Raw genomic sequence first — 25,607 nt, 5'->3', positions numbered from 1 at the left:
GAGATTCTTGCTGTGTGTCTGATCTTTTCTACTTTGGCAAGTTAGTAAGCACTAAACACATTAAGGTCTAATATCTAGTATAGTTCTATACTAAAGATTAATATGACACTGAGGTTGATTTACTAAAACTGGAGAGTGCAAAATCTGCTGCAGCTGTGCATGGTAGCCAATCAGATTCTAACTTCAGCTTTTTCAATTAAGCTTTGACAAAAAAAATAACTAATCTGTAAGCTGATTGGTTTCTATGGAGAGCTTCACCATATTTAGTATTTTGAATTTTAGTAAAAAGTTTTTTTATGCGCATAGTTTTGTAATGAAGGAAAGTTACAAAGTTAATAAGTACTGTTTTTTTAAGGTCCCTGGATATTATTATGATAGACAGTATAATAATCCCATTTCAAATCATGATTTTAGAGTAGAACTAAAACAGAAGTTCAGAAATTTAAAAAACACACCTGCATGCTCACCTAGGTGGATATAGCATCGGTCCGATACTGCATCTGTCCCCTGTTGCCTCCAGACCAAGAACGAAGTGATCAAAGACTGCTGATCGCTCAGCTCTTGATCTTCAGTGAGCAGAGAGCCAATGACTGTCTGTCACCAGCTCTTTGTTCTGTCCCTCCAGCACTCACTGGAGCACAGGGCTATGGAGGGGGTGGAAGTCGCTGGCTCAGACACTCAGTGGTGTGCTAAAAGGCTGAGCTACCTGCCAGTCCAGGCATCTGGGTGGATCCCAACATTAAAGTTGGGATCTCATCAAATCCTGGACTGGCTCAGTGACGGCAGCCGACAGCAGACTTTAGCCTGCTATCATCTGAATACGGGTCAAAGGAGAGCAGAACTAAGTGCACTCCTGTGATATTGCACACAGTGGCCCTGAACCCCCTCATCTGGCATTCCCTGTTGGCTCTCTTGGCTTCTCCTCCACTGCATGTGCCACCATAGCAAGCGTCTTGTTATGGGGGCAAACATGCAAGCGCACTCATGAGCAGGACTGTGTACATCCATACACACACGCAGCGTGACTCAGAGAAAGTGAAGAGAGAAAAGCTGCAGCTGGGAAAGCCCTGGATTGTGAGAGGACTCAAATAACTGTTTAGGAACTGGGCGTGGGGGGAGGTGGGGGGAGAGGTGTTTCTAGGTTTTTTTTTTTTACTTTAAAGTGGAACTTTAGTCAGAAAATGAAGTCCTGTTAGACCACTTCAGGTTGGCCCCTTTTGCAGGTATAGCAAAGGTAATAGGTAAAACATTAAAAATAAGTGCCTATACTGTTTAAAATACAGTAATACATTGTCTCATCCTGCTCTGCACATGCTCAGTTGCTTTCTATTTTTGGGCACTGTGCTGAAAATCACAGCCACTAGAGGCTGATCTGCTGACAACCGAAAGATTTACTGTTGCTCTGGGCTTCAGTAAAATGTCAACTCTCCGGCAAGAAGAAACCGGAATAATGAAGTGGGTAAAGGCAGGCTAAAATAAAAGGTGAAATGAATAACAATGGTAGTGATACACTTAAAATGCAAGATGATTACGAGTAACTGGGTCCAGGTTTTATCAGTCAGCTTAAACTATAAGAGTCACCTAGAATATCATAAGGGCAGCCAGAAATGTGTAGTATAAACCCCTGGAGGCTATGCAGCCTTTGGCACTAGAGTGGCTTTTGTTAGGTCCAAGTCTACCTGCAGGACTTAGTGTTCAGGTAGGTGAAAAATGGATAAAGGCTATGTAAATACTATCAAACAGGGTGGAAAAATCTCCAAAACAGGTAGAAAAAATTGTCATTTCTGTCAGTGTGGTTGGGGCCCTTTTGGTGGTGCACTTATGGTGATGCTGAATAGCTTCCAGATTTTCCCAGTTCAAGAAGATGAGGACTTGAAGAAGAGCTCTGGCAGGAAGGGGAGGGGTTGGATCTGAGCTAATAGGGTAATCCAGAACAGGTGGTGTGGCACTGTTCAGTGGTGTGCTGCAAGAGTATGATAGTATCTAAGGAACTGGAGGAAAACTGTGTTATCTAGCATCTTGCTTGGTTTTGTAGTGCTTACGCATATATTTGCAAATGTGTGCAAACTAAACCCCTTGTCTTATCGTTGGCTGTTAGACAGGGTATTTCCGTTTGTTGCAGGCTGTCTGTTAAGTGAGCTGGGAGTTTTTGCTTGTTGTTTTTTAACATGCATCGCTTTTCCATGTGCTTTTTGCTGCTAAGGTCTGTTATAGATTGCGGTGGCTCCCATTGTACTGTTGTGGAATTGGTGAGGGGATGCACTGCATACCTTTGCTGCCATTGTGCTATTGCTGAGTGTCTAGTGTGTTCCTATACCTTTATGAAGGGGTGGGATACCTCCAGGCATACCTGCCCTTAATCTATCCATTGTTGTATATGTGCTCCAACTTTGGAGACTCACAAATTTATAGAGTTAAGACTGCAGATATACTGGGGTGCTGTGAAGTGGCGTCTGCAGCTTACACATATATTTGCAAATGTGTGCAAATGAAACCCCTTGTTTTAAAATGAACTGTTACACAGGGTAATTCAGTTTGTTGTAGGCTAACTTTTGTTTGTTGTTTCTTGACATACATCACCCTTCCATGTGCTCCTTCCTTCTTCCATGTACTCCTTCCCAGTTGTAGATTGGGGTGGTTTCCATTTGTTTGTACTGATGCTGAATGGCTTCCAGATTCTCCCAGTTAAAGAAGGTGAGGACTTGAGAAAGAGCTCTGGCAGGAATAACTTGAATAATGCTTAAAAGTAGAGAGGAGGGCAAGCAGCAAGTGCAGGGAGGGGTTAAGTGGATCTCAGCTAATAGGGTAATCCAGAAAAGGTGGTGTGGCTCTGCTCAGTGGTATGCTGTATGATACAGTCTAAAGAACCAGACGGCAAACTGTGTTATCATGAGTCTTGTTTGGTTTTGTGGTGCAAAGTGTTTGATGTGTTGGCAACCCTCTCACCAATTCTGTGTTTCAGCTGTGGGTACTGACAGTAAAGGGGCCCCACATGGAATGGTGGCTTCGGTAAACCCACTGTGTATGGTTGCAGACACATACGATGACCAGTGAACCCACTCTGTATATCTGTTTATGATGACTGACTAACATGGTCTGTAAGGCTGTGGGTGCAGGCGAGAAGGCCGCACTGGAGGGTGAGTGTCTTAGGGCTCAGCACACTCCCTATACGTCCACTTCCTTCCTCAGTCTGGCGCCAATTTCAGAACTTTTCCCTGATTGACAGTAAAAAGCATCCCCTTGTCTTTTTCTTGAGTCTCACAGTTTATCTGGATTTGTAGTACAGAAAGTCAATTCCTGCATTATAGAGATGACATTTTGGACTACATCTCCTATGATTCCAAGCTCTCTTCTTACAGCCTATGAAATTGCTTGGCTAGCTCTCCTGCTCCCTGATTGGTCCTTTGCTCTGCGGCCAGAAATGGAAGAGTGAGCTGGGGGGAGAAGTCTCATACAGAGCTGCAGCACAGCCAGCTAGAGAAGAGGATTGTACACAGGCTGCTCTGGCTCCCAGCTTAAAAATGTGGAGGGAAAGGTAGAAGAATCAGCAGCTACATGGAACAGCCAGCAGCTGGCTAAAGATACACTATATTGGTGGTTTACTGGGCATTGTGTTCTAAAGGAAGCTCTATCTTGGCATATTATGGTTGGTTGATACGGCAAGAGTATCTTGCAGCATTACACAACATTTCTCTATGGTAATGAAGACAGTGAGCAACAAATGTCTCAGGCAGTTTGACTGTTACAGACCTAGGCAGTAGACTAGGAGATTCTAATGCACTTGCTCAAAATTTTGATTACTCTGAATGTTGGGCAAAGCATCTCTGAAAGCAAAGGATAGATTGAGGAACTGGGCAAGATCAACATTGGGTATGCTAAAAGAAGAGTGGAGTCTAGAAACATGCATCCAGGTCTTAAGTACGTATATTACCGAAGCCCAAAGGCAAAAAAGGTAAACAATAAGGGATCAAACATTTGTGCTTACTATAACAAGCTTTTATTCCCATACTTTTCACCTGTTGCTGCAACTGTTCAAGGGCTCCTGGTGTTGGTATAGTTTGTCCCAATCCTGTCATGTCACTTCAACAAGATAGTTTTGTTTGTCACATTTGTGCAAATCTTTGATGCACGAAACTGCTTTCTAGACTGTTACGTTACTAAAGCAAACAGACTTTACAAATGGAGTTGCACTTTGAATGGGAATTTTCCCTAGAGTTTATTGAATGAGATTAAGTTCTGCTGGCTTCCATTATCCAGTCATGTAAAAGCAAAAATTCATTTTTTTTCTTTGTTTTTTTATTTACTTTCCTTGCATGTGACTGTGTATTCTTTGCAAGGTAAAATTTCATCCTATTCACTTAACTAAGCTGTGGGTACAATTCCCATGCAAAAAAGCATCTTCCCTTGCAAAATGAACAGCCTATTTGCGTTAAAAAAATTAGCCCTATAAACTATATCAGACACTGATGGAATTTTTCCACTAAATTCAGTACACTGATTTTAATATCTATTTGTTCACACAATACTGTCATGTGCTTGGACATACTCTGAATGTTTAACCAATTCAATACCGGGCAATTTTACACCTTCCTGCCCAGGCCAGTTTTCACGTTTCAGCGCTCTCACACTTTGAATGATAATTGTGCGGTCATACAACATTGTACCCAAACTAAAATTTTATCATTTTCTTCACACAACTAGAGCTTTCTTTTGGTGGTATTTAATCACCACTGGGGTTTTTATTTTTTGCTGAATTAACAAAAAAAGACCAAAAATTTTGAAAAAAAAGCATTTACCTGAATGACATAGATTCATTCAGGGTTTGTTTTTTTTTTGTTTTTTTTGTGCTTAGCTGCGATTTGGCCACAGCTAATCACATGACATGTGCATGTGATTAGCTGTGACCATTCACAGCTAGACAATAGTATACAATGGATGGCATGAATGAAGCCATCCATTGTATACAACTGTCATGTGACCTGCTGTGATTGATCACAGCAGGTCACATGGTACCGGCAACTGGGCCGATACTCAGATCTGTCATCGGTCGTGTCCAAGGTACACGGCCGGTGACAGATCGTGCCGCTGCGCCACTCTGTAGGAGCGCAATCTGCACATGTGCGGGAGGACGCCATATAGCGTCCACTCGGAACGCTGATGACATTTGCCGCCCACCATTCGGCCATAGGGCGGGCGGCAAATTGTTAAAACATTAGCACCTGAATAATTACTGCTGATAACCAGAAACAAACCATACTGTATGTAATATACTGTATGATGATGATGTTCGTCCATTGTGTTCGAAGAGGACCTTGACATCTAACAGGTAATGGGCTGTCCACAGTGTGTCCTTAGGTGGCTGGTAAGGCCTATACAGGCACGAAATGTTCTGCCACATGTCGGGCAGACATATGTGGGCACCACTGCATTTGCAGTTCTGGCTTTGCGGAGTGCTTGTTTCTCATGTGCTATGGTTTTTATTCTCTCTTCAATTGTTTGGCAGCCTTGGTGGATCAATGTGCGTCATGTCAATCGATCTTGTACCAGGGTTTCTCAAGAGGTGATGTCAATATCTGGGACTTGAAGGAGGCTTTCAATGTGTCTTTATATCACTTCCTTTGTCCCCCGTGCGATTGCTTTCCTTGAGACAGCTCACCATAGAGGAACTGTTTAGGGATGTGGTGGTCTGGCATCCTTGCAACATGGCCTGCCCAGCGTGTTTGGGCTTTCATCAGCAGGGTGTGAACTAATGTCAGGCCTGCTCTGGAGAGGACTTCTGTGTCTGGCACCTTTTCTTGCCAACAGAAGTCTGCGGAGGCAGGTCATGTGGAAGTGGTTCAATTGCCTAGCATGCCTCCTGCATAAAGTCCAAGTCTCACTGGCATACATCAGAGTAGTTAGCACTACTGCTCTGTAGACTTTGAGTTTTGTGGCAAGGCTTATTCCACGGTGGTCCCACAGAGCTTGCCTTGGCTAATATGCAGGTGACCTTGATGTCAATTGTCACTGCGTGGAATAGGGTGCTACCAAGGTATGTAAATTGGTCCACTGCTTGCAGCTTTTGTCTCTTCACTGTGATGGTAGGCTCTTGGTGTTGGGCTTTTGGAGCTGGCTGATGCATCACTTTGATCTTATTTGTGTTGATGAGGAGGCTGAAGTTGTTGCATGCTGCTGCAAATTTGTCCACACTGCCTTACATTTCCTGCTCTGATCCAGCATTCAGGTGACAGTCATCAGCAAAAAGGAGGTCTCGTAGCACAGTCTCCTTTACCTTGGTGACAGCCTGGAGTCTTCTCAGGTTGAACAGTTTCCCATCGGTCCTGTATCTCAGGCTAACTCCCAGTGAATTGTTGTGGAAGGAGTCTGACAGCATGGCTGAAAACATTATGCTGAACAGGGTTGGTGCCAGCACGTAACCTTGCTTGACACCGTTTGTAACGGGAAAGGCCTCAAACCATATGTAATATACTGTATTTGTTCATATTAAAGAAGGTCTAAAACGTGAAAGCTATGCCTAAAAAGTCAAGCAAAGTGGAAAGGATTAGTTTCCTTTATTGTCTATGATCCCCCTAAAGCTGATATTTTTCCTTAGTACTGACAAGCCATACCTTGTTCCATACTGTGTCTTTGTGAGAAGGTGAACATCAGTATTTTGCTTTCTCAGAGCGCTCCTCTGATGACTGGTGATTTGATGACTAGCAAAAAAAATTTGAGAAGCAGCAGGAGAGGTAAAGAAAGCAATATTCACAGAATAGATGAAGCATTAGCAGAGTTCCTTGCATTGCAGGTCCATGGGTACACCTTTCTCTCCATCAAGGAGAACAGTGAGCAGCAGAGTAGTGACATCTCCAATTCTAATTCCAAATATTGTGTCAGAAACACGGTGCCTTAGATGATCTCCTGCTGCAAATATACAAGAGTCTTAAGACACAGGAAGTGCAATACTATATTTTAGGAAGACTTCAAAGCAAAAGGTACATTTTTCTGGGCACTTTGTAGGCTACAGTTAATCCTCGCTTTTTAATTTGAGCCCACTTTAAACAACATATGTAGAGCTGTGCCCAAGAGCAGCGGGGCTGCTCTTTCTCCCTGGAATCTGTGAGAACAGTGGGAGCCATTGGCTACTGCTGCTGTCAATGAAATTCTGTAATGAGGGAGCAGGGGGCAGGGTCGAGCTGCACCGCATATGCCAATGGACACAAAAGCGCAGCTTGGGATTAAGCGCAAATGTGTGCCACCATGGTGGCACACATCCCCATCTGTAACTGGACAGTGAATAAGCAACTGTCAAATATTATGATTATTTTTATACAGGATTTAAGTGGCACCAACAGTTTTGTACAAACTGAAATTCCACTGCTTACACTAGGTGCATAAAAATATTAAATGGTATTTTAAATACATAACTGCATTATTTGATTTTTTTTAAATAGAACTGTCTGTAGGTTAACTCAAAATGTCTTCAATATAATAAATCTTTGCCATCTTTACTGGTTGTGAAATGTGTGGAATTGAGTGTAAGTTGTTTGTAATTGTCTGCAATTGATTGTAAGGTTTAATTACATTCTTTTCAAAATTAACAACATATTTTAATTTTGAATCACAAATTCAGCCAAGCTGAGCAACCTACTAAAAATGAGTAAAACTGTAGTAATCCAAATTCTCGGACTCATAAAACGACTCCATTGTTTGAAATTTTGCAAAACAAAATAACAATAAAAATGTAAGGCTTGAATTGCTTGCTAATGAGTTTCCTAATATGATTATGTAAATCTCTGCCCTGGATAATAATTTCAAGCTTTTCTTGGGGGGGAATGGACAGAGATAGAAAGTCATCAGAGCAGTTTTATACAGCATCATCAAATAAATATGTAAGATTAGATTGTTGTCCATCGCTGAAAATGCTAGTTATCTGGCTACCAATAGCTTTTTTTTTTTAAAGAAACACTTCTTTTGAAAGAGACCACCACCCATTATAATGCAAATTAAACATGGCCAGACAACCTGTATTGGGGGCATTTGTCTTCTGCAGCGATTTTGCCCTTTTACGCAAAGATATCAGGGTGGCAATCCTGCTGCGAAATCAATACTTCTAGAAGTGTCAGGTAGAAGTAGTAGTAGACGTTTTATTTAAGTCAGTTGTATAGTTATTAAGGATTTATAACATCATATTGTTAAAAAGTAAATAAATTAAAGAAAAAAAACACATTACTGGTATAGGCCTATAGGTCCTAAATTTCTCAAATTGTAAACTGCCAAAAGCAGTTTGTCAAAAATAGCTTATCTTCCCACGTTATTTCTATTTCTTAATGGATTCTTTATGGTGTAACAACTGATAATCAAACATTAAAATTACCTTGAATTAAAATAATATTGACCATTACCAAGATAATGTAGAATGACACCAATTAAAAGAGTCATTAGCTGGACATGACCGGGCAATAAAAATCAAAATGATGTCTTAGATCACTGTTAAGAGATCAAAACACATTTCTTTATCCATCCAGTAACACACAACATTTTGAGAACTGCAGACAGTTTGCAAACCATTTGGATTTAGCCCAGATTCATTTTAGCTACATGCCTGTGGTTAAAAGGAGCACATTGCTTCCCATATTCTCACATATAGCATTTTGTGGTTCTTGTTTGTCCATTTACACATATAAAATATCTGAAAGCACACATTTAGAAGATATGATACAGGGTCAAAAACTTATACATACTGTATATAATTACTCATGCATCTTAAATTACATGTTGATTTTTCCTTATGCCAAGTTCCAAAGATTACAATGATTTAGTATTAAAATACTCAGTAATGCTTGCTACAAAAATATAAATAATCATTCTCTGCCCTAGCATTGTGTAAATACTAACTATGATTGCCCAAGTATTTTATACCCTATGCAAGTAGAATGCTTCTGAATGTTCACCTCTCAAAATAAACACAGATATTATCTATAAAGTAGATGTGAACCCTAATTGGATGACACTTAGTTTTGATGATGAACTACACATGAACATCTGTTTTGTTTTTCTTGCATAAAATACTGTTTTTTTTCCAGTGCTGCTGATTAGGGATTTGTGTTTCTGCCTGGCTTTGATTCATATGGGGTTCATTGAATCCGATTCAAAATCCATGAAGCTTAAACTTAGCAGCAAACCTTTTTGAAATCTGTGGATGGTGTATCTTAAAAAAAAATTCTTGTAATTTTCAAAACTAATAGACAGGCTATTGTCAAATAAAAGTCATGCGACACTGGGCACTGTCATGGGGGACATTTAAAAACAAAAAAAAGTTTTCAAAAAACTCTGTACAGAGGGGAAATTGGTACTTTTAATGTGTTTTCAAGGACAACATGTAAGATCAATTATCACTTAAATTACATGCTTGGGAGATGCCTTTAAGCTGTATGACAGAATAGTATGATTTTCACAAATAACATTGCTGACATAATATTCTGGCATCATATATATTGGATGCTGCTCTTAAATAGAGCAGCATCACCTCAATCTGATTAATTTCAACCTCCAGGTAGTTTTGGCCCTATTTTTTTTTATCAAGCTGTAGTTGGGCCAGAATTGACCATTGGAAGTTGAAGCCACAGCAGATCTAAAAGCTATAGGAAAAAATAAAGCAGAAGCCCTCAACTTTGTGCAAATTATTTGTTGGCACAACAGCTTAACTGCATAATTTATGACCATATTTTTCTCTGCACCATGCTACAATGTCTTTAAAGTTTAATCAAATATCAAAAAAGAGTATACAAAAACACTTTAAAACCGCATTCTCACATTCTTTGAACCTTTTCCAATCCTTGTTTCTTCCCTTCCCAAGATATTCAAAATATAGACCTTAGGAATGTGTTTTGTAGATATTGGCTAGCAGTGCATTAGGACACTACACAAACATTTGAATAGGCGACGAATACATAGTTACCAAGTTTGTTGAAAAAAGATACAAGTCCATCTAGTTCAATCAATATAAAAATAAATAAATAAACAGAATAAATGCATAGAACACCTATATGTACAGCACCCTATACCGGCAGTCAATCCAGAGAAAGACAAAAAAAAAGCTCCTAGAAAGTACGGTTCAATTTGCTCCAGTGGGTAAACAGCTCTCTTAATCACCTCTTTTCAAAATAGAATAAATTCAGTTCAGCTAATCTTTCCTCATAGGTGAGCTAAACAGAAAGAGATAAGGCAGGTTTTATCTTCCATCAAAAATTAGAGTGTAATATTTGAAAAAAAATAACCACAAATTGTGTTAAGTGGCTGAAAAGCATGTAAGCATGTTGTTAAGGTCAAAATGTAAAGGGGAGAGATAACATATCTTGAAAAAGAAATTACAATGTATTATTTCAGAGAGACAAGAAATTACAGTGTAGTATTTCAGAGAGACAACAGCCACAAATGTTGTAAAGTAGCTGGACAGTATGTAAGGAGCTGGGATAGGCCCCAATATAACAGGGAGACATGAATCAGGTTTTATCTTGAAATAAATAATAGATTGTATTATTTGAAAGATATTAACTACTGCCATGGTGGTTTTTTTTTCATTTTTGTGGAGTTGGGTTTTAAAGAGAATCTAATGCCAGGAATAAAAATGTAATATGTTACAGTTTACCATTTCCTAGATGTGGTGTCTGCATTTTCTCTGTTTCTTCAGGCTTTTTGTTAATTAATGATCCTGCCAGTAACACACTTCCTGTCACAAGGTGACAATTCACATTCATTATCCTGTATCCAGTAGCACTGTACAAGAAGTCTGTTAGGACTACAGAACTTCTTCTGTCCCCATCTCCATAACACAGGGGGAAGTGTTTTGTAATCCACAGAGATAGCAGGAAACAATGCTAACTGGTAAGGGTGAAGCTGAGGTAGAGAGAGATATTAGTTGTCAACTCACTGGAATTTTGGGCGGATCAACAGCTATTTTTTACACTTATTAAACAGATATAACAATGCACTTTTAATGGTATATGTAAGACTGAAAGGGAGCAAATAATCAAGGTTCATTGCTAGGGCTTACATACATTTTACTTCTGTTCTTAGATATTTCTTACCTGACATCTGTATTCTCTAGATTTGGGTATCCCAGGGGATATAATCCTTTAAAATTCATCCTAAATATTGAACTAACATTTTAACTTCAGGTCATAAACCAGGACAGAGGTTTTTCTAATATTTGATAACTGTTACATTATCGGCCTTGTTGAAATGACTACTGTCTGATATATTGTCAGGCACTATCCATGACACAAGAAAAAAAAAACGCAACAAGTGGCAACTCACATTTGGGAGGATATGTTCATATTGCTCTACACCGATCGGTATTGCCGCTAAATCCAGCAGATGTCAGAGATCCCAGGAATCCAATGCTCCAAACCATGTAACAAAACCTGTGTCCTGCAGTGTTCCCAGGACCGTGGGATGCAAGACCTCACTGGCCGGAAGTGACATCAGCTCCTCAGGCAGGTTGGGGCATGTCTAACATGTTTCAGAGCCGCCCAACTCCTTTTTCAAAGCCAATGTTGTATTTTTTTTCATTGTTATAGAGATCTCTTCATGTCTCTAAGGAGCTGCCTTCAAGTGCTGCTGTATATTAGATGAACGTTTTTTGGACTTTAATGCCATGATTCCTTCATTGCATACATGTGTGGCTATCCATGACATAGGCTTTGCAAGTGGGTTCCGCATTGCAGGATGGGTGATGTAAATGGGAATAAGGCACATTTAAAAGGTTTAGTCACATGGTATGTGCATTAAAGGGTTCCATATTCCAGTCCTATTTCAATGCAGGACATATTAGAGACATAGGGGCTGGCAATTAGAACAACACTGCATGGCGGGGGATACAGGCATCCAACACACTCAAAAGGGTGTCAGATGTGACGAATGTGCTTGAGACTGTAAGAGAATGAAGAGTTAATTTTTTAAAAAATAATTTTTATTGGATATTTATAAAAAGAAAGCAATATAAAAATGAGACAGTCTATCAGAAAATAAATCCAAATAAACAGTGCAGAAAAAGTATACTTACAAGTCATGATTTCAATCTAATAACATGTAATAAATAATGCAACTTTTTAGCCAAAAGGTTGCAAATTTGTAGACCTCGATATGAATTAGCTAAGTTTTATATATATTGGAAGCATGCATGACTTTACCAATGTACTTGTGGACAAGAAAGAGAACATAAAAAAATAAGTTGAAAAAGAAAAACGAGCAAATAAAAATAGTAAGAAAATGAATGAAATAGATAAAAATAAATAAAATAACTTTTATCTAGCTGCAATAAAATATCATGGTTTGCAGTGTCGAAAAGCTTTAAGATTTTCAGAGGCCAATAATATACACTGCTCAAAAAAATTAAAGTAACACTTTGAAAACACATCAGCTCTCAATGGGGAAAAATATCATGCTGGATATCTATACTGATATAGAATGGGTAATGTGTTAGGAAATCAAAGTGAAAAAATGATGCAGCTAGCTAGTCCATTTTGGGGGCCATTCAATGGTATCAATTCCTACATACTCCAAGAACTGCCTGCATATTCTCCTCACTTGAGGCCGGGCATTGTTGTGCACCAGGAGAAACCCAGGACCCACTGCACCAGTCTAGGGTCTGACAATGGGTCCAAGGATTTCATCCAGATACCTAATGGCCATCAGGGTGCCGTTGTCTAGCCTGTAGAGGTCTGTGCGTCCCTCAATGGATATGCCTCCCCAGACCATCACTGACCCACCACCAAAACAGTCATGCTGAATAATGTGACAGGCAGCATAACATTCTCCACTGCGTCTCCAGACCCTTTCATGTCTGCCATGTGTGCTAAGGGTGAACCTGCTGTCATCTGTGAAAAGCACAGGGCGCCAGTGGCGGACCTGGCAATTCTGGTGTTCAATGGCAAATGCCAATCGAGCTCTATGGTGTCAGGCAGTGAGCACAGGGCCCACTAGAGGATGTTGAGCCCTCAGGCCACCTTTATGAAGTCTGTTTCTGATTGTTTGGTCAGAGACATTCACACCAGTGGCCTGCTGGAGGTCATTTTGTAGGACTCTGGCAGGGCTCATCCTGTTCCTACGTGCACAAAGGAGCAGATACCTGTCCTGCTGATGGGTTAAGGATTTTCTATGGCCTGTCCAGCTCTCCTAGAGTAACTGCCCATCTCCTGGAATCTCCTCCATGCTCTTGAGACTGTGCTGGGAGAACAGCAAACCTTCAGGCAATAGCACATATTGATGCTCCGTCCTGAAGGAGTTGGACTGCCTGTGCAACCTCTGTAGGGTCCAGGTATCACCTCATCCTACCAGTAATAACACTGACCCTAGCCAAAAGCAAAACTAGCGAAAAGCAAACAGTCAGAAAAGATAAGTAGGGAATGGCATTGGCCTCCACCTGTAAACCATGTTTTGGGGGGTCGTCCACCTAATGCACCTGATGTTAATTTCAGTAACACCAAAGCAGCTGAAACTGATGAACAACCCCTTCTGCTACTTATCTGACCAGATCAAATTCCCAGGAGTTTAACTGACTTGATGCTATACTCTGATTAAAAAGTGTTCCTTTAATTTTTTTGAGCAGTGTATATACTGTATGATACTAATTATTAGTTAGGTTAATTTGTAGTCTGCCTAATTCATTATTTTGGGTTGCTTTTGCATATCATTTCTGATGTTGACAATGAGTATTCCATGAAGTTTTGCCATCTATTAAAGAAGCACTTAGTAGAATTGAGGGCTTGTGTTATCATGTCCATTTTTTACAAATCATTAGAGATTTTAGCTCTCTCTTCACCAAGGTTAGTTTGAGAGCATTTGGTGATGTCCAAGATTTTAGGATCGTTCTATGAGCTGTCAGCAGACATAATGAAGCCTATGTTGGTATCATGATTAGATTTGAAGATCCTGATGAAGGTGAAGGTTCAAAGTGTCCACATAGGGATAACATGGGATTTTGTTCAATTTGTATCCTAGCTATAGCATGTATGTAATTAAGGATCTGATCTCAAAAGACAGATATCCAAGTACAACTCCACAACCTATGTAGTAGAGTGGGGCATAACATAACAGCAAGTTGAGGCTGAGGGATCCAACCTATCAGGGCATGATGTAATATTTTAAATTGGTTGGGTTTCCCTCTAATTTTTTAGAGTTGTTTTAAAGTGTCATTAAACCCAGACTAAAAAAAATTCTCATTACATGCTATGTACCAGAGTGTGCATACTCACAAAGCCACTAAAGCATTTGTTTTGTTTCCTGTGAAATATATCTGGTTAAACCTGCCTTCGGCTCTCCCTTCCATCACTGATCTAGAGGAGATCTGCATGGAGGAATGGGCCAACATACCAGCAACAGTGTGTGCCAACCTTGTGAAGACGTACAGGAAACGTTTGACCTCTGTCATTGCCAACAAAGGATATATAACAAAGTACTGAGCTGAACTTTTGATATTGACCAAATACTTATTTTCCACCATAATTTGCAAATAAATTCTTTCCAAATCAGCCAATGTGATTGTCTGGATTTTTTTTCTCATTTTGTCTCTCATAGTTGAGGTCTACCTATGATGCCAATTACAGGCCTCTCTCATCTTCTTAAGTGTGAGAACTTGCACAATTGGTGGCAGATACCAAAGAACAGAGAAAGATAATGTGACCACACAATAGTGCTGCAGGGATAAGGTACTTAGAGGATTTTTAAAATAAAACAAAATACAGTCACATGATATATATGATTTATCAAAATGAATTACGGCAATTAACACTTCTCTGTTTAGTATCATGTTAAGTGCAAAATTGAAACAGCTCAGTTTCTCCAGTTGAAAGTGGGTGATATTTAGCTGCTAATGGCATTTTATTTAGGTTTAAGAAGATTTTAGGCTGGAATTTTCTGTAATCTTTCCTTGTTTTTCAAGTAGCAGAACCTTTAAGTCCTGTAAATTGCAAGGTGAGGCTTCCGTGATTCAGATTTTCCAGCACATCCCAATTGGGGTGTTTGGATGGAGATTTGGGAAAGGAGGCACAGTCAACATCTCAAACTCATTGTGTTCCACAAACCATTCTTTCATTTTCAAACCAGGCCACCCTTCTTCCAATGCTCTGTGGTCCAGTTCTGATGCTCATGTGCCCATCGTAGGCACTTTTCACTGTGGACTTGGGTCAGTATGGTCACCCTGACTGGTCTGCAGCTATACAGCCCCATAAACAACAAGTTGTGATGTACTGTGTGTTCTGACACCTTTCTATCAGAACCAACACTAGATTTTTCAGCAATCTGAGCTACAGCGGCCCTTCTATTGGATTAGACTATACAGGGCAGCTTTTGCTCCCCACATGCATCAATGAACTTTTGCCACCCATAACCCTGTCACTGGCTCACCAGTTTTCCTTCCTTGGACCACATTTGGTAGGTTCTGACCACTGCAGACCACGAACATCCCACAAGAGCTGCCGTTTTGGAAAAAAAGAGTTTTGGGGAAAAGAGTTAAAGGGGGCTGCGCCTGCATCTGAGAATGGTGACCTAATGGACACTCTACTACAGCACAGTGCTTCATAATGGTGCACACAAACCCAATCTTGAATCAGGCATGAATACGTGCAAGAAGTCAATTGATTTTTTTAACACATACAAAATTTAGCACTTTGAAATGTTGTAAGTCAGGGCTGTCTCAATACCCCAGAATACAAAATGAAGCATCCAGTGCACTTTCAGGTGTGTCTTCTCCCTTGTTCCGCACTGCTTACTCCGCTGCTGTAGTAGGGAACAAGAGATCCAAGAGATAGGGTCTAGTGGAAAAAAAACACACACTGCAACCAGGCATCCAACACATCTGGAAGATGCTGAAAATTCCCCAGAATTCCTCATCTAAAATAGATTTTTTATTTAAAGTGCATTTTTAGCCAAAAAAACAAACATTTTTTTTGTTGTTTATTTTGCATAGCATGGGGAAGGATTAGAGTCCCAGTCAAATTTTACTGCTGCTGAAGGCTTCATTGAAGAGATTCCGTCTCTTCCTCTCTGGTAAAAAAAGGTTTTCCCCAAGACAGGAAGTAAGGAGAAATCTATCATACAAACAGAAGTATAAATGGTTTTTTAAAGCTGGAATCCAAAATAAACAATAATTGTCTAAATACAAGAGTCAATGTGCATGCTTATTTTAATCGTGGTGTGCTTTGTATATTTCTTTCAGATCTGTGCAGTAATTCAGAGTGCAGCTTTGCCTTTGTGCATGAGCTTCCTGTAAGGAATCCCAATCACCGCAGCTTTCTCTTCTTGTGCAGGATGACTGGTCTTGTATCCACTTTCCCCTTGTAGTTTTCTGCAGGCAGCTTGTAGTGGGAGGGCCCACTGGGATATGCGTTGTAATATCTGGATTTGCAAAGGTGTATTGTGCACACAAAGTGGATTTCTATCATTTGTGACTATTGATGAATGCATTTCAGTGAAGGTTTTTGTGCCCAGAATATAGATTTCTAAACGGGACCCAGGTGATTGATGGCTCACCACTCACGGTACTTCTATCTTCGCCCAGTATTCCTTCCGGGTTCATGCTATCTGAATGGCTGGGTAGCAATGATGTTCATGTGCACCATTGTTGCATGGCACTCTCTGCAATCACATCACAAGCAGTGTGACGTAAATACAGAGTGCACTGCATGTGAGTGAATGACTGCATTGGATGGAGCTGAATTTCATCAAAGCAGTGCCAAATTCAAGTATTTCAAAGGCACTTACAATATATACATTTTACAAGCTTTAATCACTTGCCCTCTAGAAGATTTACCCCCCTTAAAGTGTTACTAAACCCAGGACCCTGCATCCACTATATCTGGTCTCCCACAGTACACAGATCATGGAAATGCAATTATTTTAGTAAATATAAACTGCTAAATACCTTTTCTCATCAGCATTTAGAGCAGCCTTGTAACTTCTATCTGTGCCCAACCCACCACTAGCTACAGCTTGTAGGAGGAGTTTTCTTTTTGGAAAGTAGACACCCTAAGCTTTTTGCTGAGAGGCATGTTGAGTCCATGGAAGATTTATTTTTTCCACAAGTTTTTGGAAAATTACAAAAACATTTTTTTTCCTTTTTTTTTTTTACACATAGTTGTCACTTAAATGATATATTGCCCACACATGCCATGGGTATATGTGGAATTACACCCCAAGATACATTCTGCTACTTCTTCCAAGTATGGAAATACCACACGTGTTAGACTTTTTGGGAGCCTAGCTGAATACAGGAACCTGAAATGCGATGATTCCTTTGAAAGCCTGAAGGTGCGTAATTTCATAATTTCACTTTTCACTACCTTTCACAGTTTCAGAGGCTCTGAAATTCAAGGATAGCACAATTTCCCCCTCCCCATGACCCCTTTTTGGAAAGCAGACACCCCAAAATATTTGGTGAGAGACATGTTGAGTCATGTTTTTGGAATATGACAACATTTTTTGGTTTTTGGGGTTTTTTTACACAATGTTGTCACTTAACCATTTCAAGTCTGGACACTTTCACCCCCTTCCAGGCCAGGCTGATTTTCAGCTTTCAGCACTATCACACTTTGAGTGACAATTACTTAGTCATGCAACACTGTACCCATATGAAATTTTTATCCTTTTTTGAGACAGATAGAGCTTTCTTTTGGTGGTATTTGATCACCACTGGGTTTTTTATTTTTTGCTATTTAAATGAATAAAATACCAAACATTTTGAAAAAAAAAATAATTTTTATGCTTAGTTTTTGTTATACAGTTTTGCAAATAGATAATTTTTCTACAAAAATGTAGGCCAAAATGTATTCTGCTACATTTTTGGGGTAAAAATAACCCAAAAGAGTTTATATTATTTAGTCTGTGTGAAAATGATAGAGTTTACAAACTATGGGATGTATATTTGAAAATTTATCAGTTGAGGTCCTAAAATGTGGGATACTAGTATGGCATATGGCAGTGATTAGGATCCTGGTATGGGGTATAGCAGTAATCAGGACATTAACATGAGGTATGGGGGTAATTGTGGGGCAGTGATCAGGGACACAGGGGCACTAAACTGGGGCACTGGGATGGCTGGAACTGCAGTGTGTGAGTGTACAAGCAGCCTGACAGGCTGCTGTATGCTCACATACTGCAGGATTACTTCTCTCTACTCTCACACAGAGAGCAGAGAGAAGCAATATTTTCTTTCAGTTTCATTGTTTATTATGTGAGTGTTGTGAGTGATCTGGGCAACACAATGATCACTGGGCTCCGGGGTGTGCGCTCTGTGAGCCGTGCAGGAGCCATTGATGTGGGCTGACATACAGGAACGTTAGCCAGCATAGGCGCTGCTTCCCATCCGCTGTCTATGTAGAATGGGCTGGCGGGAAGAAGATAAATGATATATTGTTCACACACAACATGGGTATATGTTGAATTACACCCCAATATGTATTCTGCTACTTCTCACAAGTATGGGGATACCACATGTGTGAGACTTTTTGGGAGCCTAGCTGCATATAGGAGCCTGAAATGCAATGACCCCTTTGAAAGCCTGAAGGTGCGTAACTTCCTGACTTAACTTCCTCACTACCTATCACAGTTTCAGAGGCTCTGAAATTCCAGGATAGCACAACCCCCCCCCCCCCCAAATGACCCCATTTTGGAAAGTAGACACCCCAAACTATTTTCTGAGAGGCATGTTGAGTCAATGGAAGATTTTTTTTTACCACAAGTTTTTGGTAAATGACAAAAAAAGTTTTTTTTTTTTTTACACAAAGTTGTCACTTAAATGATATATTGCTCACACATGCCATGAGTATATGTGGAATTACACCCCAAAATACACTTTGCTACCTCTCCCGACTATGAGGATAGCACAAGTTGAGACTTTTTTGGCAACATACAGTTACAGGAGCCCAAAATCCAATGAACCCTTCGAAAGCCTGAATGTGCGTAACTTCCTCTTGTTATTTCTTCACCAACTGTCACGGTTTCAGAGGCCGTGAAATGCCAGGATAGCACCAACTCCTCCCCCCTCCCTCCAAATTATTAAATTATTAAATTCCCTTTTTGGAAAGTAGACATTCCAAGGAATCTAATAGAAGGCATGGTGAGTATTTTGCCAATCTAATTTTTTTGCCACAAGGTTTTGAAAAAGAAAAATACATTCTTGTTTTCTTTTTCATTTTCCAAAAACTTGTGGCAATAAATAAAATCTTCCATGTTTTGTCATGTTATAACCAAAAACATAAATATATTTTATTTGGATTTTATGTGATAGATCAACACAAAATGGCACATAATTGTGAAGTGGAAGGAAAATGATAAATTATTTTCAAACATTTTTACAAATAAAATATCTAAAAAATGTGGCATGTATTTGTATGCAGCCTCCTTTACTCTGATACCCCTAACTAAAATCTAGTGGAACCTATTGCCTTCAGAAGTCACCTAATTAGTAGATAGAGTCCACCTGTGTGTAATTTAATCTCAGTATAAATACAGCAATTCTGTGAAGCCCTCAGAGGTTTGTTAGAGAGTATTAGTGAACAAACAGCATCATGAAGGCCAAGGAACACACCAGACAGGTCAGGGATAAAGTCATGGAGAAGTTTAAAGCAGTGTAAGGTTATAAAATAATATCCCAAGCTGTGAATATTTTTTTATCACTTTTTTGTTACCACAGGACATGTAAATATTCCCTATGATAGCAATAGGTAGTGACAGGTACTCTTTTCTGAGAAATCTGGGGTCTATTAGACTTTAGATCTCTCCTCTGCCCTTAAAGCATCTGATCACACCAAGATTAGTGTGATCAGATGCTTGGAGCCTTTCCAGGCTCTGATCAGCTGTATGATCAGCAGGCAAAACCATCGGCTGCATTCCCGGGTTCGGGGACAGGAGAGCCCGAGAAAGCCGTGGAAGGTGGTGGTGGTGGTGGGGGGGCATCCCCTCCCACTGCTTGTAAAAGCAATCCAGTGGCTAATTAGCCACTGGGATTGCTTTGACATGACAGCCGACCATCGGCTGAAAAAAAAAAACATAGGATGATGCCTATAACTGCAGGAATCATCTGGTATGGCAACATACCAGTATGTCACTGGTCTTTGTTGAGCATACATGTAATGTTCTTTTTTTCATGAAACCTGTGGGCTGAGCAAAAAAAAGAGAACCTAACAGATTCCTCCATTCACATCGATTGATGTGGATGAAGAAGTCTCTTTCAGAAAAAGTGTGTGTTATGCCTATTGCCCTGCATCCACCCGCTTCTAATGTTGGGCATAAGAGATTCCTCCATTCACATCGTTCACTGTGGATGAAGAAATCTCTGCCGAAAAAAGTATTAAAAACATATGCCGAAGCATAGGGGCAATCCACCCACTTACCACCCCAGGCCCCCATGCTACGGCATATATGTTCTTTTTTTAACTGCGGATGAATAATCTAAATTCAGCAGTGCTGCATGCACTGACATATATTCTGAGAGCAATACCCTGTTGCTGTCAGAATAAACAGATCGGTGCTGCAGCTGAATGGTGTTCCTGCAAATCAAACAATGGTTAACAGTAAAAAAATTAACAATAGAACATTAACTCAATAAAACAACAACTGAATGGTTCCTGTAAAGCAAACAACAACAGTTAATAAAATGAAGTAACAACAGAACATTAATAAAACAACTTTTTGGGATTTATTTCTTAAATTTCTTTTTGTTTTTACTTTTTTTTAAAATTATTTATTTATTTTTTTATTGTAACAGCCTCTGGTCTCTCATAATGCAATAGACAATGTGAGAGAAACAAAATTCCTAGCACCAGAAAACCAGTACAGACATATGCTCATATTCGAATGCATTGCTCACGTGCTCATACTTATGAGCGAAGAAGCAAAAGCTGTTCCAGTTATTCATACGCACATTTGTGCGCGCATGCACACAAGCAAACAGGCTCACGCACATTCCAATTAGCATGCACACTTGGGCCCAATGGCCTATTTAAACTGGTCTTCAGCTTGTTTTTGTGTCCCTGTGACCTGATCCGCTGTACCTGCTTACCTGTGTTTGACCTGGCTTGCCTTTGGACTTCGCTTCTGCTCCTGCTTAAACTCTGTTCACCTGATTACTCAGAGTTCGGCCTTTTTACTGGACTTGCCGTTGCCTACTGTTTCTATACCGCTTTGCCCGGCTGTTACTTACCTTGGCCTGGCTCCTGGACTTGCTCTGCCTGCAGATTCGGTTCCTCACTACCTGATCGCTGCTGACTGCTGTATGTTACCTGTCTCCTGGTCCTGCTTCATTTTTTGCTCTAGTGCCAAGCTGTTCCTGCATCTCATTCCGAGGACTGCGACCTGCTCTACCCACCTACAGAGTGGACACCACCAGCCAGCTACTCCGGCACTCGTGCCACTCTTTGCCCTCACACTCTCTGTCTCCACCTTCAGAAGTGTTGGGCAGGAGGTGCAAGAGAGACCTCCATAACATTCCAGTCTTCACCAGGTACGTGAGACAGTTTCCTGATGAACATCTTTTGAGATCCTGTGTGAGAATGGTGAATATGTGCCCTAGACTGTGCTGTGCTGTACCTTATCCTAATACTCCACTAGTGCCTGGTAGCGACGGAAGCAGTCCTTGATGCAGAGACAAGTTGACCAGGACATGAGGGACAAAAAAAAGCAGATGTAGCATCTTATTCCGTGTCTGCTACAGACACAACATCTTCTTTGGGGTGACCTTCGGATTGGGGTACCAGAGGGGACATTAGGAAAATGCCTCTCATGCAGCCGGCTAACTGCATCTGGATTTGGAGATTGGGCCACAGCAGCTTCTGGACACAAAAGGGCCGTGATGATCTCTTCCTGAAATTTTAGGAAGGATCCACTTCGTCCAGTTGCTTTGTAAATTACAAAAGTGTTATATATAGCTAATTGAAATAAATAAATAGACACCTATCTGTACCAGTGTCACGTTTTCCAGCAAACTAGGTGCGGATTCATCATCTGGTCCTTGAAGTCCACCCCTCCCATGTTAAGGCTACAGTTGTGGACCCAGAGGTGGTTCTCAACAACACCAGATATTGTGCTAATTTGGGCGTCTGCGTGAATGGAAGACAAGATGAAAACATCTCGTTTGTCCTTCCACTACACTATGAACAATTCATCATTTCTCAAGCAGGCTTTCTCCCACTTTCTAAGTCGGGTATTTTAAAGCCGTTGGGGGAAGCCCCGGAAATTAGGTCGCACTGTGCCACGTGAGCCAATTCCAGGATTGTACAAATGTCTAAATAGTGGCACACTTGTATAGAAAATGTCCTGATATAAGTGGTACCCCTTACAAAACAAAGACAACACCAAATCCCAAACTATCTTGCCACTGCTCCCCATGTATTCTGGGCAGTCAGAGGGCTCTACTTCGCTGTCTCTTCCCTCGTAAAACCTAAAATTATATGTATAGCCTGTGGCCCTCTCACAGAGTTTTACCCCAGACCTGGCACGCTTGCTAGGAAGGTACTGTAGTGCAAGGTGGCCAGTAAAGTGAACGAATCCCTGATCAACCCCCCCGAGAAGTACAGTATCACTATGGTGACACTGAACTACTCTGATGATAGTATGTAAACATACAGTATGCATGTAAAAATAGTAAAAAAAAAAAATAAAAAAAGGGTAAATAAAGAATATGTAAAAAAAAAGAATAAAACATTTGTAAAAATTATTATTTTTTTTTTTTTACATACTGTCAGCAATCAGTATCCCTGATCACCGCATACCAGTCATATGATGATGCTGTAATTCAGTATGTAAATAAAAAATTGCAGGGGAAATTATATATATACATATATATATATACCGTATTTTTCGCACCATAAGACGCACTTTTTTCCCCCCCAAAAAGGGGGGAAAATGTCAGTGCGTCTTATGGAGCGAATATGGAGCGGCCGGTCTGGTATTTCCACTGCCGCCGTGTCAGAATACCGGGCCGACCGCTCAGCTCTACAGCGGGACCTTATAGAGATGACTGCTGACCTTTGGGGGGGGGGGAGCGGGTACCTGAATTTGACAGGTACCCGCTCCCACTTCCGTGGAGTTGTTCCTTCATCTTACCTGTTCCTCTATCCAGCGGCGCGGTCTTCCCGGCTTCTGTAGTGTGGGCCTGACAGTCGGGTGCCAAGTGCGCATGCGCAGGAAGCGGTGCTTTTTGTGAATGGTAAGGCGGCACCTGGGACACATGACAGATCCCAGAAGCCGCCGGACCAATCACAAAGCGCAAGTGCTTCTCGCTCATGCGCACTGGGCACCCGGCTGTCATGCCGAGCGCCATTACAGAAGCCGGGAAGACAGCGCGCGGCTGGATAGAGGAACAGGTAAGATGAAAGAACAACTCCGCAGAAGTGGGAACGGGTACCTGTCAAATTCAGGTACCCGCTCCCCCCCTCCCCAAAGGTCAGCAGTCATCTGTACTGTCCGCAGTCTCTGGTCATCCCTGTGCTGTCCGCAGTCTCTGGTCATCCCTGTGCTGTCTGCAGTCTCTGGTCATCCCTGTGCTGTCCGCAGTCTCTGGTCATCCCTGTGCTGTCCGCAGTCTCTGATCATCCCCTGTACTGTGTCCGCAGTCTCTGGTCATCCCTGTGCTGTCCGCAGTCTCTGGTCATCCCTGTGCTGTCCGCAGTCTCTGGTCATCCCTGTACTGTGTCCACAGTCTCTGGTCATCCCTGTACTGTGTCTGCAGTCTCTGGTCATCCCCTGTACTGTGTCCGCAGTCTCTGGCCATCTCCTGTACTATGTCTGCAGTCCATTAGTTCAGAATTTTTTTTCCTGTTTTCTGCCTCTAAAACCTAGGTGCGTCTTATGGTCAGGTGCGTCTTATGGAGCAAAAAATATGGTATATATATATATATATATATATACACACACACTATATATACACATGCATACATACACACAGTATATATATATATATATATATACATACATATATATATATATACATACAGTCAGGTCCATAAATATTGGGACATTGACACAATTCTAACATTTTTGGCTTTATGCACCACCACAATGGATTGGAAATTAAACAAACAAGATGTGCTTTAACTGCAGACTGTCAGCTTTAATTTGAGGGTATTTACATCCAAATCAGGTGAACGGTGTAGGAATTACAAAAGCTGGCATATGTGCCTCCCACTTGTTAAGGGACCAAAAGTAATGGGACAGAATAATAATCATAAATCAAACTTTCACTTTTTAATACTTGGTTGCAGTCAATTACAGCCTGAAGTCTGGAACGCATAGACATCACCAGACGCTGGGTTTCATCCCTGGTGATGCTCTGCCAGGCCTCTACTGCAACTATCTTCAGTTCCTGCTGGTTTTTGGGGCATTTTCCCTTTAGTTTTGTCTTCAGCAAGTGAAATGCATGCTCAATCGGATTCAGGTCAGGTGATTGACTTGGCCATTGCATAACATTCCACTTCTTTCCCTTAAAAAACTCTTTGGTTGCTTTTGCAGTATGCTTTGGGTCATTGTCCATCTGCACTGTGAAGCGGCGTCCAATGAGTTGTGAAGCATTTGGCTGAATATGAGCAGATAATATTGCCCAAAACACTTCAGAATTCACCCTGCTGCTTTTGTCAGCAGTCACATCATCAATAAATACAAGAGAACCAGTTCCATTGGCAGCCATACATGCCCACGCCATGACACTACCACCACCATGCTTCACTGATGAGGTGGTATGTTTAGAATCATGAGCAGTTCCTTTCCTTCTCCATACTCTTCTCTTCCCATCACTCTGGTACAAGTTGATCTTGGTCTCATCTGTCCATAGGATGTTGTTCCAGAACTGTGAAGGCTTTTTTAGATGTCGTTTGGCAAACTCTAATCTGGCCTTCCTGTTTTTGAGGCTCACCAATGGTTTACATCTTGTGGTGAACCCTCTGTATTCACTCTGGTGAAGTCTTCTCTTGATTGTTGACTTTGACACACATACACCTACCTCCTGGAGAGTGTTCTTGATCTGGCCAACTGTTGTGAAGGGTGTTTTCTTCACCAGGGAAAGAATTCTTCGGTCATCCACCACAGTTGTTTTACATGGTCTTCCGGGTCTGTTGGTGTTGCTGAGCTCACCGGTACGTTCCTTCTTTTTAAGAATGTTCCAAACAGTTGTTTTGGCCACGCCTAATGTTTTTGCTATCTCTCTGATGGGTTTGTTTTTTTCAGCCTAATGATGGCTTGCTTCACTGATAGTGACAGCTCTTTGGATCTCCTCTTGAGAGTTGACAGCAACAGATTCCAAATGCAAATAGCACACTTGAAATGAACTCTGGACCTTTTATCTGCTCATTGTAATTGGGATAATGAGGGAATAACACACACCTGGCCATGGAACAGCTGAGAATCTGTCCCATTACTTTTGGTCCCTTAACAAGTGGGAGGCACATATGCAAACTGTTGTAATTCCTACACCGTTCACCTGATTTGGATGTAAATACCCTCAAATTAAAGCTGACAGTCTGCAGTTAAAGCACATCTTGTTCGTTTCATTTCAAATCCATTGTGGTGGTGTATAGAGCCATAAATGTTAGAATTGTGTCGATGTCCCAATATTTATGGACCTGACTGTATATACA

This window comes from Staurois parvus, unplaced genomic scaffold (assembly GCF_062004578.1).
Source record: "Staurois parvus isolate SC_StPar_1 unplaced genomic scaffold, SC_StPar_1.0 ptg000165l, whole genome shotgun sequence".
In the NCBI taxonomy this organism is placed as follows: domain Eukaryota; kingdom Metazoa; phylum Chordata; class Amphibia; order Anura; family Ranidae; genus Staurois; species Staurois parvus.
Note: the sequence above shows the minus strand (reverse complement) of the source record.